The sequence below is a fragment of the Schistocerca nitens genome, chromosome 3 (genome assembly GCF_023898315.1).
Source record: "Schistocerca nitens isolate TAMUIC-IGC-003100 chromosome 3, iqSchNite1.1, whole genome shotgun sequence".
NCBI lineage: Eukaryota > Metazoa > Arthropoda > Insecta > Orthoptera > Acrididae > Schistocerca > Schistocerca nitens.
The window spans coordinates 798,922,542-798,937,712 of NC_064616.1; positions in this window are offsets into that span (position 1 = coordinate 798,922,542).

Below are 15,171 nucleotides of genomic sequence, written 5' to 3' on the forward strand. Positions count from 1 at the left end.
TGTAAAAATAATGTGCAGTTAGAAAATTTTATTACTAAGAGAGAGAAAAAAAAATCGGCATCAACTAAGAAAGGTTGAATGCTGCTGATCTAATACGTCAACAACAGATAAGATATTTGTCCAGGGGTGAATACGTTAAATGACATTTGACTATAATATTGAGCTTCATAAGGCTTTAATAGTCTTAAATGATATTCTGTTGCTGGATACACCATCAAAGTAGGGGCATGAATTTCTCACTCGAGGAAAAATTATCCGAACTCCTGAGAATATCTTAGTCTTTCAATAAATGTAGGTGTGTGCTGCCCTCTGTTGACAGTGTACACAAATAGATCTACTGTTTGTACAAGTACTACTACCGCCACCTAGGAGTGCAGTTACCAGGTTAAGCCATGTATTGACTTGCCCCATCTCAAATGCAGTTATGTGCAGAAAGTGAACAGTCAAACCCAGCAGTTTACATCTGGATTGTTTAGTTTGATATCATCAAGGAAGCCATTATAGGATTGAGATGACTGAGAAAGAGAAATACCAGCAACGAGAGGTACCAGTACTGCACGACGGCTTGTACCTTGTCTGTAGCTCATAGCATCTTGCTGTGTTATGTATATGGTGGGCGACAGTTGTCCTACAATCAGGTGAATCACATAGATCATTTACATCTTGTGAATAGTAAACAACATGCTCGTTTTTCAAAGGCTGTACTAATCCTGTGAGTGTGTGAGCCCCTAGAGCCAGACTTTCACCAGCATGATGCTTACCACAAGGTCTTTTGTTATGGACACTGACTATATGCTACTTGTTGACTGCTCCAAGACTCCCAACAAATGTGAATGTTCCTGCAGGGTCCGATGCAGAAATTCCACCCCAGCAAGAAAACAGCAGACTGTCAGGTTAGGCACTGCTGCCGGTTGACAATCTTAAACAGCTGTACCTACAGAAAGCTGTGTCCATCTTACAAATGAGTTCTCAGAGAACACTCAAGTCTTTTAAATTACCATTACATGGATGGTTCCAACTGCTAACTACTTCTCAAGTAGGTATCCCTCCTTTCCTGGCATCTTTCTTCGAGGCAAGGAGCTTCTGTAATTGTCACCACCATATTGATGACCTCCAATAATTGAGAACCTTTTGCAAAACTTGCTTTATGCAAAAAATGAAATTTTGCAAGAGACCCATTTATTTAATTAACAAGCAAATTTAGAGGGTGTTTTCTTTTTTTACAATTAGTATATTTAATACAGTTCTGAGTATGAGTATGTTTCAAGGTAGCCTTTGCATGTACATAAAATTTTTGAGGGTTTATCAACTGCGGGAAATAGAAAAACGGTTTTCTTTACCAAACCTCGATTTACACTCAAAATTGATCAGTGATACCTAAATATTAAATGACTATTTTTTGCATTAAAGTTTTAAAGTAATAGGTCTGTTTTCTCTTCTACACAACTTCAGGGGACTCTTCATCCTCCTAAATTCTCAGAGAGATCTTCATACTCCTCACCACTTGTGGAGAGCAAAGTAGAATTGTGAACAGTTGTTTGTCTCATAATGTACATAATCCAAATAATTTAATTCAGGTTCAGGAGACATGTCAAAACTGCGGTAAAATTTCACCATAAACACAGCACAGCTGATGTTAACAAACAGCATCATAATAATAATACAATTTTGTTATACAGGGTGTCCCATTTATCTTGACCACCCTGAATAACTGTTTGTCCAGATGCAAATTACAAAATATTTCAAGCAAATGTTCTATAGCTCTGAGGGGGACATCAATCAGCATGATTGCTTTCATTGTAGCTTTGTTTTTTACAAAGATATGAACAGTGGTATGACTTTTTTTAAATGGCACCTTGTATTTTTTATTCAGTAATTCATCTCCCCTCCTAAAGACCTATTCAAAAATGTATCACAGTGTACCATTCCCTGAAACACTACATCATTAATTGCAAAACACAACATTGACTTTGAGCCCGGGCTCACAAACTCATCCACTTGCCGTAGTTGTCAGAAAACAAATGAAAACCAAGTAATAACATAACATAAAATTGACTTTGACTCTCCTGTACCATTGCCCAGGAGTACAACATTCAAAGGTACTCAAAGTGGTGACCCTGGACACCAATACACTGGCGCACTCGTTGAAAGAAAGAGTTATTTACTGTTTCCAGTTGTTGCCTGCTGAAGAGAATTACAAGCAAGCACGATACCTTCCTGCATGTCCTCTGGAGTTGTTGGAATATTGCGATAGACAACATTTTTAATGCATCCCAAAAGAAAAAAGTCCAGAGGATTTAAATCAGAATACCTAGCAGGCCAAGTAACCATTCCTCCTCGACCAATCCATCAGGCAGGATACCTTCGGTTCAGAACATGATGCACACGCAAGGCATTATGTGCTGGACATCCATCGTGTTGATACCACATAAGCATTCTGGTTCCTTTTAGACTACCATTGATGAAATAAGAGCCAATAATTGTAGTACCAAGCATCCCACACCAGACGTTAACTCTCCATTGCCGCTGATGTTACACCTGTCTAAGCCATCGTGGGCTGTTACTGGACCAATAATGCATGTTCCTTGTATTTACCTGTCCTTTGTTTGAGAACAAACATTCATTAGTAAATAGAACATTGGAGAAGTAGTTTGGGTTGGCGAGGATTTGCTGCTGTGCCCACTGACAGAACTGTACACGATTCTGGAAATCATTCCCATGCAATTCTTGGTGTACGTGTGGAACTGGTGACATATAACAATACAATGTACACTGGTTTTAGGAATGCCAATCTCGTGTTCAAGCTGTTGTGTGCTCACATGTGGAATCATAGCATAGGAAGTGAGAACAGTAACTTACGCAGCTTTGTCTGTATGAGTGCTATGATGATTGCGTTTTTGTGGGTTGAAACTTCCCGTTTCCTGAAGTGTCGCAACAAGATGAGAAAACATCCATTGGGAAGATGGGTTCTTGTCAGGATATTTCTCTCTGTACAGTTTTTCTACCTGCATAGCATTTCCCGTACCTTCAACAACAACAATAAAAGAAACGTTACGTTGATGCAGTTTGTAAGAAGGGCAGCCTTTACTGTATGCCTACTCTACACAACAGTATTTAAAAGGACTAAACTACTGTACTAAATGTACCCATACATAAGAAAACAGTATTGCAATTACTGTTCTGCTAAGTTACGTTCCACATAGCTGAGTAGAATTTCTACCTTCTCTTCGTTGGTGTACATTCTACTCACACAACTCTTCAACTGACGATGGTTCACAGAATGGCGGGTGTGCAATCTACTTATGTTTACAGTTGTTCTCTGTCAATGTCAGCACGTGGATGTGTTCCATTGCCCGAGTACTTGCACTAAGCGCTGGGAGCGTTAATGTCAATGTTGTGTTATTTAATTAATAACATTGTGTTTCAGTGAATGATTCACTGTGCAACATTTTTGAATAGGTCTTTAGAAGAGGAAATGAATTACCGAATAAAAAATACAGGGTGCCATTTAAAAAAGTCATACCACTGTTCATATCTTTGTAAAAAACAAAGCTACAACAAAGGCAATCATGCTGATTGACGTCCCCCTGACAGCTAAAGAACATTTGCTTGAAACATTTTCTAATTTGCATCTGAACAAACAGTTTATTTAGAGTGGTCAAGAGAAATGGGGCACCCTGTATAGACATACACAAAATCTGTCACTTAAGTTACCCCCTTACTCAAATTATCATTTCATCCTGTATGAATTCTTGTATTGAATAGTAGAATTTCTCCCACAGAATCAGATGTAGCTTCATTTTTAAAATTTCTGGCTTCATAATAAATATGTTTTTGCCCTTTTAGCTTTTTATGTGTTGTCATCCCCATATACTGTGGAGTCTGTGCACATAATTTCAACTGGGTGTGGATGGCATAAAATTATTTTTGTTTCTGATGTTATATGTGTGGTTAAAATGATTCTCCTCAAATTATTTTTGTGTGCTGTGGAAGAAAATTATAATTTCATAAATGTATATGGGTGGAACAGTTAGGATTTGTAGTTTCCAAAATAATGGGCAACAAGACTTGTTTGCTATGCAGTACACATTTGTCTGACAACTTTCTTTTGCAGTTTAAGTATTCGAGATACACTACTTGAACTTTCCCAGAAAATTATACCATGTTTAATAACAGATTAAAAATAACTATAATAAACAATTTTTGTGTACTCAAGTCAGTGGAATTTACTTGTATTTGCATTGCAAGTGCAAAACTGCATAGTTTATTTGATAGGAAGTCAATATGTGTATACCAGCTGAAGTTCTTGTCCACATTTAGTCCTAGGAATTTGACCATGTCAACTTCTTCCATAAGTTGATTGTTATGTTGTACTTTAAGTTCCACTTATTTTGAATGTTTGGTTTTGAAATGTACCTTATTGATTTCTGCAGTGTTTAGTTTCAACCCATTTAACTGGAAGCAGTTTTTATGATGGAGCTTGGAACTTTTTCAGCATCATAACCTTCATTTAAAACAGACTTCAATATTTAATATTTTCCAGAATCCGCCTGAGTTGCTCAGATTTTCTGGTCTTTACCAGGTTTTGGCTAAATTAATCTAGCCTTCTTCAGAAGCATAAAATTACTATAACATGCCAGAGTAAGGCACAGTCAACATTAAAATTAAAACCTATAGTACTGTGGTATCACCTTGAATTAAAAATACTTAACTGAAGTCCAGCCCCAGCATCTCTTCACCACGCGGTCGGTTGGCAGCGGCATCTATGTTGGCACTGCAGTAGTTGCTGCTGCCAGCTGACCGCGTGGTGAAGAGATGCCCGGGCTGGACTTCAGTTAAGTACATATGATGGTAGTATCTGTTCACGAAAGAACAGTTACCGTTGAACACCATGCAGCTTTGCTAGAAATGAAATGACAATTAAATGGATACCCTAGCTGCAAACAGGCGTTGATGTACTTCACGAGTAATGAGTATGATGGGCAAACATCTATTAGGCGCACTACGAATGTAATGGTGCAGACATGTTGGGAATGTGGGGCTCATGGGGGGCGTGCAAGGGATAAGTCCCCGCTGGCACACTATCCTCTGTGCCCTCGGTGGCTCAGATGGGTAGAGCGTCTGTCATGTAAGCAGGAGATCCCGGGTTCGAGTCCTGGTCGGGGCACACATTTTCAACATGTCTCCAATGAAGTACATCAATGCCTGTTTGCAGCCAGGGTGTCCATTTAATTATCATTTCATTCAGTTAAGTAGTTTTAATTCGGCATGGTACCTTGGTACTACAGGTTTTAATTTTAATGTTGACTGTACCTTACTCTGGCATGTTATAGTAATTTTATGCTTCTGAAGAAGGCTAGATTAATTTAGCCAAAACCTGGTAAAGACCAGAAAATCTGTGCAACTGAGGCGAATTCTGCAAAATATTAGTCTATCACATTTGCTGACGCTGCTGCAGTATGCTAAAAATTCTTAGACTTCAATATTTCTTTAGTAATCCATTTTAAGTTGTAGGAAAACTGGTCTTCTCTCCACACCAGTACCTTTACAAACTTTGCTAGAATATTCCTGTATATACAAACTGGTATGACCTCTATTTTCTTGTGATGTTCCTCCTCAACTCTACCGAATACACTACCAAGTGGCATGAAACAATATCCAAGAACAAGTTCAGAGAACATTCTAGTGCATTCTATAAAATGTACCAGCATTCAGAGAATTGCACAAGTCTGAAAAAAAAAGCTCAAATTTCAGTCATCTCTTCCAAATAATATACGAGAAGATGTTTTAGTACAGATACAATTTCATTTGTGCTTCTTCCAGCTTCTGTTCCACACGAATTATAATGAAAAAATGTTATCAGTACCTTGTCTTGGTTCATGTATCACCACAATCAGGTTATAGAACCATTCCTGCTGTGTGTAAAAGACTTCTCCAATAGAGAGTTTTGACACAGGTTGATTTTTTGCAAGTCAGAGAGAACTTTTACAGTTTCTTCAGAGTGTTTGTTCATGATGCTGCGGAACTTCTTTGCACAGGCTTTATGTGAGCACAGGTTAGTTCTACACACTTCCTGGCATTCTATGATTTCTGTGAACCTTATTCAGTTTGAGCTCCTTGCACATTTAACATGTGTCACTGGAACACTGTCTTAAATTTTGCACAGAATTGTATTTACTGCCTGGTTGTTGTGGTTCTTTGCAAAAATGTTCCCACATTATATTTAGATTTAATGCTGGGAGCGAGCGAGTGAGTGAGTGAGTATGTGTAAGAAAAAAGGAAAATGTAAAAAAATGCATCAAGTGAGTTTTTTGAAAATGGTTCTCAATTATAGTTTTAAAGGTTTTATATTAAAATTACTCTTACTGGAGGGAGTTTTGATATGTTACTTCCATCTCAATTTCATGTCTGGGACACAAAAAATTATAGGCAAGTATATTTTTGTTTTTGTTTTAATTTATAACTTAATTCACGAACAAAATAAATGTAGCATCACAACCCCCTCTGGGGAACCATCCTTCTGGAACCATGGATACTTGCAACACACCATCATCCAGTAGTTGAAGGAACTGCAGGCTGCAGACAGTAGACATCCCCATTTTCGATGTTGTTCTTGTTGTGGTCTTCAGTCCTGAGACTGGTTTGATGCAGCTCTCCATGCTAATCTATCCTGTGCAAGCTCCTTCATCTCACAGTACCTACTGCAACCTACATCCTTCTGAATCTGCTTACTGTATTCATCTCTTGCTCTCCCTCTATGATTTTTACCCTCCACACTGCCCTCCAATAATAAATTCATGATCCCTCGATGTCTCAGAACATGTCCTACCAACCGATCCCGTCTTCTAGTCAAGTTGTGCCACAAACTTCTCTTCTCCCCAATCCTATTCAATACCTCCTCATTAGTTACGTGATCTACCCACCTAATCTTCAACATTCTTCTGTTGCACCACATTTCGAAAGCTTCTACTCTCTTCTTGTCCAAACAATTTATTGTCCACATTTCACTTCCATACATGGCTACACTCCATACAAATACTTTCAGAAACGACTTCCTGACACTTAAATCTATGCTCGATGTTAACAAATTTCTCTTCTTCAGAAACGCTTTCCTTGCCATTGCCAGTCTACATTTGATATCCTCCGTACTTCGACCATCATCAGTTATTTTGCTCCCCAAATAGCAAAACTCCTTTACTACTTTAAGTGTCTCATTTCCTAATCTAATTCCCTCAGCATCGCCCGACTTAATTCAACTACATTCCATTATCCTCGTTTTGCTATTGTTGATGTTCATCTTATATCCTCCCTTCAAGACACTATCCATTCCGTTCAACTGCTCTTCCAAGTCCTTTGCTGTCTCTGACAGAATTACAATGTCATCGGCGAACCTCAAAGTTTTTATTTCTTCTCCATGGATTTTAATTCCTACTCCGAATTTTTCTTTTGTTTCCTTCACTGCTTGCTCAATATACAGATTGAATAATATCGGGGAGAGGCTACAACCCTGTCTCACTCCCTTCCCAACCACTGCTTCCCTTTCATGCCCCTCGACTCTTATAACTGCCATCTGGTTTCTGTACAAATTGTAAATAGCCTTTCGCTCCATGTATTTTACCCCTGCCACCTTTAAAATTTGAAAGAGAGTATTCCAGTCAACATTGTCAAAAGCTTTCTCTAAGTCTACAAATGCTAGAAACGTAGGTTTGCCTTTCCTTAATCTTTCTTCTAAGATAAGTCGTAAGGTCAGTATTGCTCACGTGTTCCAACATTTTTACGGAATCCAAACTGATCTTCCCCGAGGTCGGCTTCTACCAGTTTTTCCATTCGTCTGTAAAGAATTCGCATTAGTATTTTGCAGCTGTGACTTATTAAACTGATAGTTCGGTAATTTTCACATCTGTCAACACCTGCTTTCTTTGGGATTGGAATTATTATATTCTTCTTGAAGTCTGAGGGTATTTCGCCTGTCTCGTACATCTTGCTCACCAGATGGTAGAGTTTTGTCATGACTGGCTCTCCCAACACCGTCAGTAGTTCTAATGGAATGTTGTCTACTCCCGGGGCCTTGTTTCGACTCAGGTCTTTCAGTGCTCTGTCAAACTCTTCACGCAGTATCGTATCTCCCATTTCATCTTCATCTATATCCTCTACCATTTCCATAATATTGTCGTCAAGTACATCGCCCTTGTATAGACCCTCTATACGAGGTGTGGCTAGAAAAAAACCGGACTAGTACTGGTGAAACGAATGCAATAAGGCTGAAAGTTGCGTGGCCTGTCACGTCACTCTCGCTCCGCCTACTGCTCGAGTTTCATCTGCCTCCTGCACTCAGTCTGCCCGTGGCGTCTGTTTTAAGTAGTTGACGTTTTGTCTGTGCGTCGGAAAATTTGAGTGTACAGAAAGAACAGCGTGTTAACATCAAATTTTGTTTCAAACTAGGAAAATCTGCAAGTGAAACGTTTGTAATGTTACAACAAGTGTACGGCGATGATTGTTTATCGCGAACACAAGTGTTTGAGTGGTTTAAACGATTTAAAGATGGCCGCGAAGACACCAGTGATGACACTCGCACTGGCAGACCATTGTCAGCAAAAACTGATGCAAACATTGAAAAAATCGGTAAACTTGTTCGACAAGATCGCCGTTTAACAATCAGAGCAGTGTCTGAGTTAACAGGAGTTGACAAGGAAAGTGTTAGGCAGATTCTTCATGAAAGTTTCAACATGAACAAAGTGTGTTCAAAAATGGTTCCAAAGTGTCTCACAATTGAACAGAAGGAACGCCGAAGAATGATTTGTTCTGACATCCTGGAAAACATTGAAAGTGATCCCACCTTCTTACAAAATGTTATTAATTGCGATGAATCGTGGTTTTTTACTTACGATCCCGAAACTAAACGCCAATCGATGCATTGGAAAACTCCTGTTTCTCCACGACAAAAAAAAGCACGAATGTCAAAATCAAAATTCAAGGCAATGATGATTGTTTTTTTTTTTTTGACATTAAAGGGATTGTGCACACTGATTGGGTACCAGAGGGACAAACAGTGAATCAGCATTACTACATTAGCGCCCTGGCTACCCTACGTGAGCGATTACGGAGAAAACGGAACGATTTGTGGAGAAAAAAGTCATGGATCTTTCACCAAGACAATGCCCCAGCTCACAGTGCGTTGTCAGTGAAGACGTTTCTGGCAAAACGCAACATTCCCATCTTAGATCATCCACCCTACTCACCTGATTTGGCCCCCTGTGACTTTTTTCTTTTCCCTAAAGTCAAGTCAGCTTTGAAAGGAACTAGATTTGAGACTGTTGAAGCAGTAAAAGAAAAAGCGACGGAAGTAATGTGTGGACTTACCGAAAATGATCTGCAGCATTGCTATGAACAGTGGAAAATTCGTATGGAGCGGTGTAGAGACCGAGGAGGAGAGTACATTGAAGGAGATAACATGAAATTGTAAATAATTGTAAATAAATGTTTTTTCCAGCATCAGTCCGGTTTTTTTCTAGCCGCACCTCGTATACTCCTTTCACCTTTCTGCTTTCCCCTCTTTGCTTAGAACTGGGTTTCCATCTGAGCTCTTGATATTCATACAAGTGGCTCTCTTTTCTCCAAAGGTCTCTTTAATTTTCCTGTAGGCTGTATCGACAGTAGGAAAAGGGAGAGAAGGAAACATAGTAGGTGAATATGGATTGGGGCTAAGAAATGAAAGAGGAAGCCGTCTGCTAGAATTTTGCGTAGAGCATAACTTAATCATAGCTAACACTTGGTTTAAGAATCATGAAAGAAGGTTGTATACATGGAAGAACCCTGGAGATACTAAAAGGTATCAGATAGATTATATAATGGTAAGACAGAGATTTAGGAACCAGGTTTTAAATTGTAGGACATTTCCAGGGGCAGATGTGGACTCTGACCACAATCTATTGGTTATGAACTGTAGATTAAAACTGAAGAAATTGCAAAAAGGTGGGAATTTAAGGAGATGGGACCTGGATAAGTTGACTAAACCAGAGGTTGTACAGAGTTTCAGGGACAGCATAAGGGAACAATAGACAGGAATGGGGGAAAGAAATACAGTAGAAGACAAATGGGTAGCTCTGAGGGATGAAGTAGTGAAGGCAGCAGAGGATCAAGTAGGTAAAAAGACGAGGGCTAGTAGAAATCCTTGGGTAACAGAAGAAATATTGAATTTAATTGATGAAAGGAGAAAATATAAAAATGCAGTAAATGAAGCAGGCAAAAAGGAATACAAACGTCTCAAAAATGAGATCGACAGGAAGTGCAAAATGGCTGTAGGACAAATGTAAGGATGTAGAGGCTTATCTCACTAGGGTGATCTCTGTGACAGCAACCAACTTCCCAGTGATTATGTTGCTCGCATTCCACCCCCATCGAAACCTACCAACCAGTCTGGTATTCCAGAGGGCAAACTGGCAGATTTATAATTTGAACCTCTCTTTTGCCGTCTCTCCATCTGAACCTATTGACAATAATCTTCTAGATATAATCATTTCAATTACTGACACTGATGATGTAGCAATCCTATTCTCCAAAGGCTCTCTTCACTGAAGGCTGGACGTGTGGTAGGCAGGAAATTGCAGTGACAGCTCTTAAATGATCCAAATGACATTCATTGATGGTCAGTCTTATAATCTTCAAATGGCTGCAGGTAATGGTCCATTTTTTAAATTAAATGTTGCAAGAAAGAATGCTGGGAATGAAACATCTCCTCCCAGGGAATTCAGACCCCAACCTTCCAGATGTGTTCAAATTCTGTGGGTTACTTGGTCACCAAAGGCCAATGACTCTTCCAAGATTTAGGCTTTATTGTGGTATTTCAATTATCAATCTATGCTTGTGGAACATTTTGTGATCAGTTTTGCAGTGACGTCATTGATCTCTCCCACCTTCTATGCGTGTAAACAAAGGAGAGAGAATACCTTGTTGCTCTTTATTGTACACTGTCCACAGCCACACGATAAACTACTTGTAAAAAGTGAACTGCTTTGTGCCCCTCATTCATCACACGACATGGTCTCAGGCCCTGCAGTGATGCAGTATCAAATGATCCAACACCTGAATGCATATCAGACAAATTACATTCTCAGAATTCTTCATTGTATTTGACTCAGAGGTGAATTGCTGCCTGTGTTTGAATAATAATAATATCATCATCACAATCCTTAAGCTAAGAAGTGATCAAACTTGTATTGATACCTACCAATCAATCGGCCTCACTTTTCTGCTGTATAAATTACTCAAGAGGATGGTGGCCCTATTATTCTGCTGGATCTTTGAGTTATGAGGCCTTTTTCTTCCTACTTTCTTATCGGTGATCTCCATGGGAATGATTATTACTCCTGCCCAGTGTGTAGATGACATTTGCATTTGGTACACCTCTGTCTGTGGCCCTCATTGAGCATCAACCCAAAGGAGCCACACAGGGGGCCTTATCTTGGACCCACAGCCATGATTTTCATTTCTCAACTGCAAAACAAAGGTTATCCAGTTTTGTCATGCCACCATGATATACCCAGACGTGGAAATTTTTCCACAAACCCAGTATCTTGAAGTAGTTCTCCAGTCCCACTTTCTGAGTCTTCTCTCTGGTAATATGTCCCACATCTGTCAGCTCAAATTACATTGCGTGTGGAACATGAATACACACTTGTTTCTTGGTCATACCTTTTGGAGCACATATAGTTCCAATCTGTTACATTTCTGTAGGACTCTAGTTTCTTCACAACTGGGCTATAGATGCCAGGTATATGGTTAAGTGGCACCATCGGCATTGTAACTGTTACGCCTAACTCATCATTGTAGGGTTTGCCATTTGGGCTTCTTGAACAAGCCTAGTAGACAGTCTTCTGGCAGAAACTGGGATCTTAGCCTTCAAGTTTTGGCATCACAAGTGACTACTAAATTATGCTTTCACTGTCTGTCAGTTCCCTAACTCCCTAAATGTCAGATTAATTTCTCTTGCCAGGAGTTCCAACTGCCTAACACATGATTTAGGGCCAGACTACAAATTGGAATTTGACTGAAAATCATCTGTAGAGATCTTTGTCTCCCCCCCCCCTCCCCCCCCACTTGACTACATCCATCATATTACTTCACACCTCCTCCTCCTCCCCCCAACTCCCTGTTGTGTACCTAGGTGACAGGTTTGACTAGCTCTATCCCCACAGCCCTAAAACTCCCCCCCCCCCCCCTCCCAGCCATCAATGCATCTTTCTCTCCATTATCCATGAGAACTAAGGTGTCCAAACTTCTATAGCACTGGTTCTCATTCTCTATCAGGGACCTGTAGTATATTCATATTGGAAGTGTTGACTGTTCCTAGAGCCCTCCATTTTACCCCAAGAAAAGCATTGACCAGTTTCTGTACAGTGACTCAGTAAGCAGTCTTCAGGCTTCATCATCTGATATTGTACAATATGTATGATCTCAGTGACACTGACCACTTAGTTGTCTTCCACCAGGCATTAAGTCTTATGAGAACCTCCATGAAGAAGATGGCTGATCACCTAGACAAACTAGTGACCTCATGACCGGCAATAGAAATACCGAGTCTTGGTCAACAAACACAGCTGTGGCATAATTGCTTCTCATAATTCAGAGTTTGGATTTCTCCACTTGCATCTTTATTATCTTTATTCAAACAAATACCAGGAGGGACAGGGCCTTCTGGGCAGGCCCCCATGCCACTGCTTTGACTTATTTCCCTAAGTTAAAGTTCAGGCTGTATGCTGTGAAATCGGAACACTTGCATCTTTATTTAAACATATACATTTTCAGGGAGAGCTCATAGTCTGCAGTCGAGAAGTAATCCATTGCACATCACTGCCACTCCCAAAAGGTTGGGCAGAGCTATCAGTCACTCGGGTCTCCATGTCATTCAAGACATAAAAAGTCTGGTAGCTGGTAGTCAGCTCACTACCCTACAGTGACAGCTCCACACAGAGTGACACCACATGTGTACTACCTATACCCGGACCGCCGAAACATGTCACTTCAAGGTCACTCCCCAAGCTCCATAAAGATGGCAATATAACTGACAAACAAGTGAGTAATGCAAGGTTCTGTGTCTTCTGAACCAATAACAGCACCTAACAAAATCCGGTTATGGTGTTGATGCTACCACATTGCTGGCTTCTGTGTAAACATTGTATGTTAGTGCATGACTGCCTACTTTTGTGTTGTTTTGTTTTACTGCCTCGACTACAGTTTCCATTTATTAAGCAATGTCACCAAAACGATGTCGTTCACCAATCGACAATCCGTTGCACCATGGAGTGCCATTAAATAGTCAGGCTTTGGAATTGCTACAGAGGACACGTGAGTTTTATGAGTAAGAAAAAGAATTTGTTTCTGGTCATGGGCATGCATCAAATCCTGCTGATAAAGTTTTAGAGTGTACCTTAAAAACTCTAGGACTCAGTCAAAGAACAGTTATAAGGAAAGGGGTAGACTTCAAGACACTGAAGTAAACAGTGTGGAAGAAAGCCCCTGTGGGAAAAACAGTGTATTTTTAGTATTCCCGGAAAGAAAAAAAAAGCAACTTCATCCTGTTACAGATATTGCTTCTTTCCAAACCAATGCAGTTTTTCAGCACATATATAGCTATTACAGAAGGAAACAATACCCTACAACAGCAGAGTTGCTAATTTCTTTGAAAGAAAGTGAACTTTTCTCAGGAGGAAAAGTCACTCAAGATGGTATTAAAAAGTATGGGCTTCCATTTTAAAGAGTCAGATGGATGAACACTGTTACTTGGAAAAGCTCACAATGTTGCATCTCATATCAGTTTCTTACACAAAATTGTAGGAAAGGACATACACTCAGTCTTATAGTTAGACAAAACCTGGGTCAACGATGGAGAATCAGTTCATAAATGCTGGACAGATGATACTCCGAATAGCAGCAGTCATCAGCCAACAGGAAGAGGATCCTGATTAATTGTGGCTCATGCAGGATCTTCAAATGGCTTTGTGCCTGAAGGACTTTTAGTTTCTCGATCGAGAAAAACCAGTGACTATCATGAGCATATGCATTGCCCACAGTTTCTACAGTGGTTTAAAATGTGTTTCTTCAGTTTAGTGTTCCAACAGTTTTTGTGATGGACAATGCACCATACCATTCCGTGATTTTAGATAAAACTCTCACCATTAGTGACCGTAAAGAAACTATGGTGCAGTGGTTACAGGCGAGAGATATTGCTGTGGACATGAGCATGATAAACTTGTTGTTATACTCGCTTGTAAAACAAAATAAGCCTGTGGTGCTTAAATACATTGTTGATGAAATTGCAAGCAAACAGGGTCACTTGCTAATTTGGCTGCTGCCTTAATACTGCCATTTAATCCAACTGAATTGGTTTGGAGTTAAGTCAAGGAGCACATTAGAAGTGACAACAAGACTTTTACTATAACAGAAATGGAAAGACTGCTATGTGAAGGTCTTGCTACTGTAGACGCTACCTCATGGAGGAAGAATGTAGACCATGTTGCTAAACTCATAACAGAAGCACAGACTATAGAAGGGATTGTAAATGAAAATGAACAATTAATGATTTCTCTTGATGATGATGCTGCTGGTGGTGGTGGTGGAGGTGGTGGTGATGAAGACAACAGTTTTGGTGCCGATTCTGATGATAGTGAAGGAGAAGTAGATGGAACTGTGCCATTGACATTGTAAACTGGTGAGTGTAAATGTATACAGAATTAATTCTTTCTCTCTGCAATGGAGTAGGCTATGCATGTTTGCTTTATTTTTATTTTTTTTTTTTCTATGAGTGCTGATAACGTGTTTTTTGGTATGTTTAGGTTCACATTATTATACAATGTTTTACATGCAGCTGTTACGGTAACAAGTTGGAACAACTTTTCATAGATATTGTCATTAACTTCAGGTGTTTTAATTTCCCGGTTTCATATACCAGTACTATCAAATGCTTAGTCTCCCTCATTCTCTCCATTGTTAGAAAATGTACTTTGTGGACTTATGTACCAACATTGACTGTAGCGTATATTTACAAAACATATTTTGGAGCTGTGGGCGTGTGTGGTGGCAGCTGTTGCAACCTCGCAATTACAGTATAGCCAACTACACGTGAGCTGTCGAGTGACATGTTTCACCGGCCCAGGTATACTTGGTAACCTAATG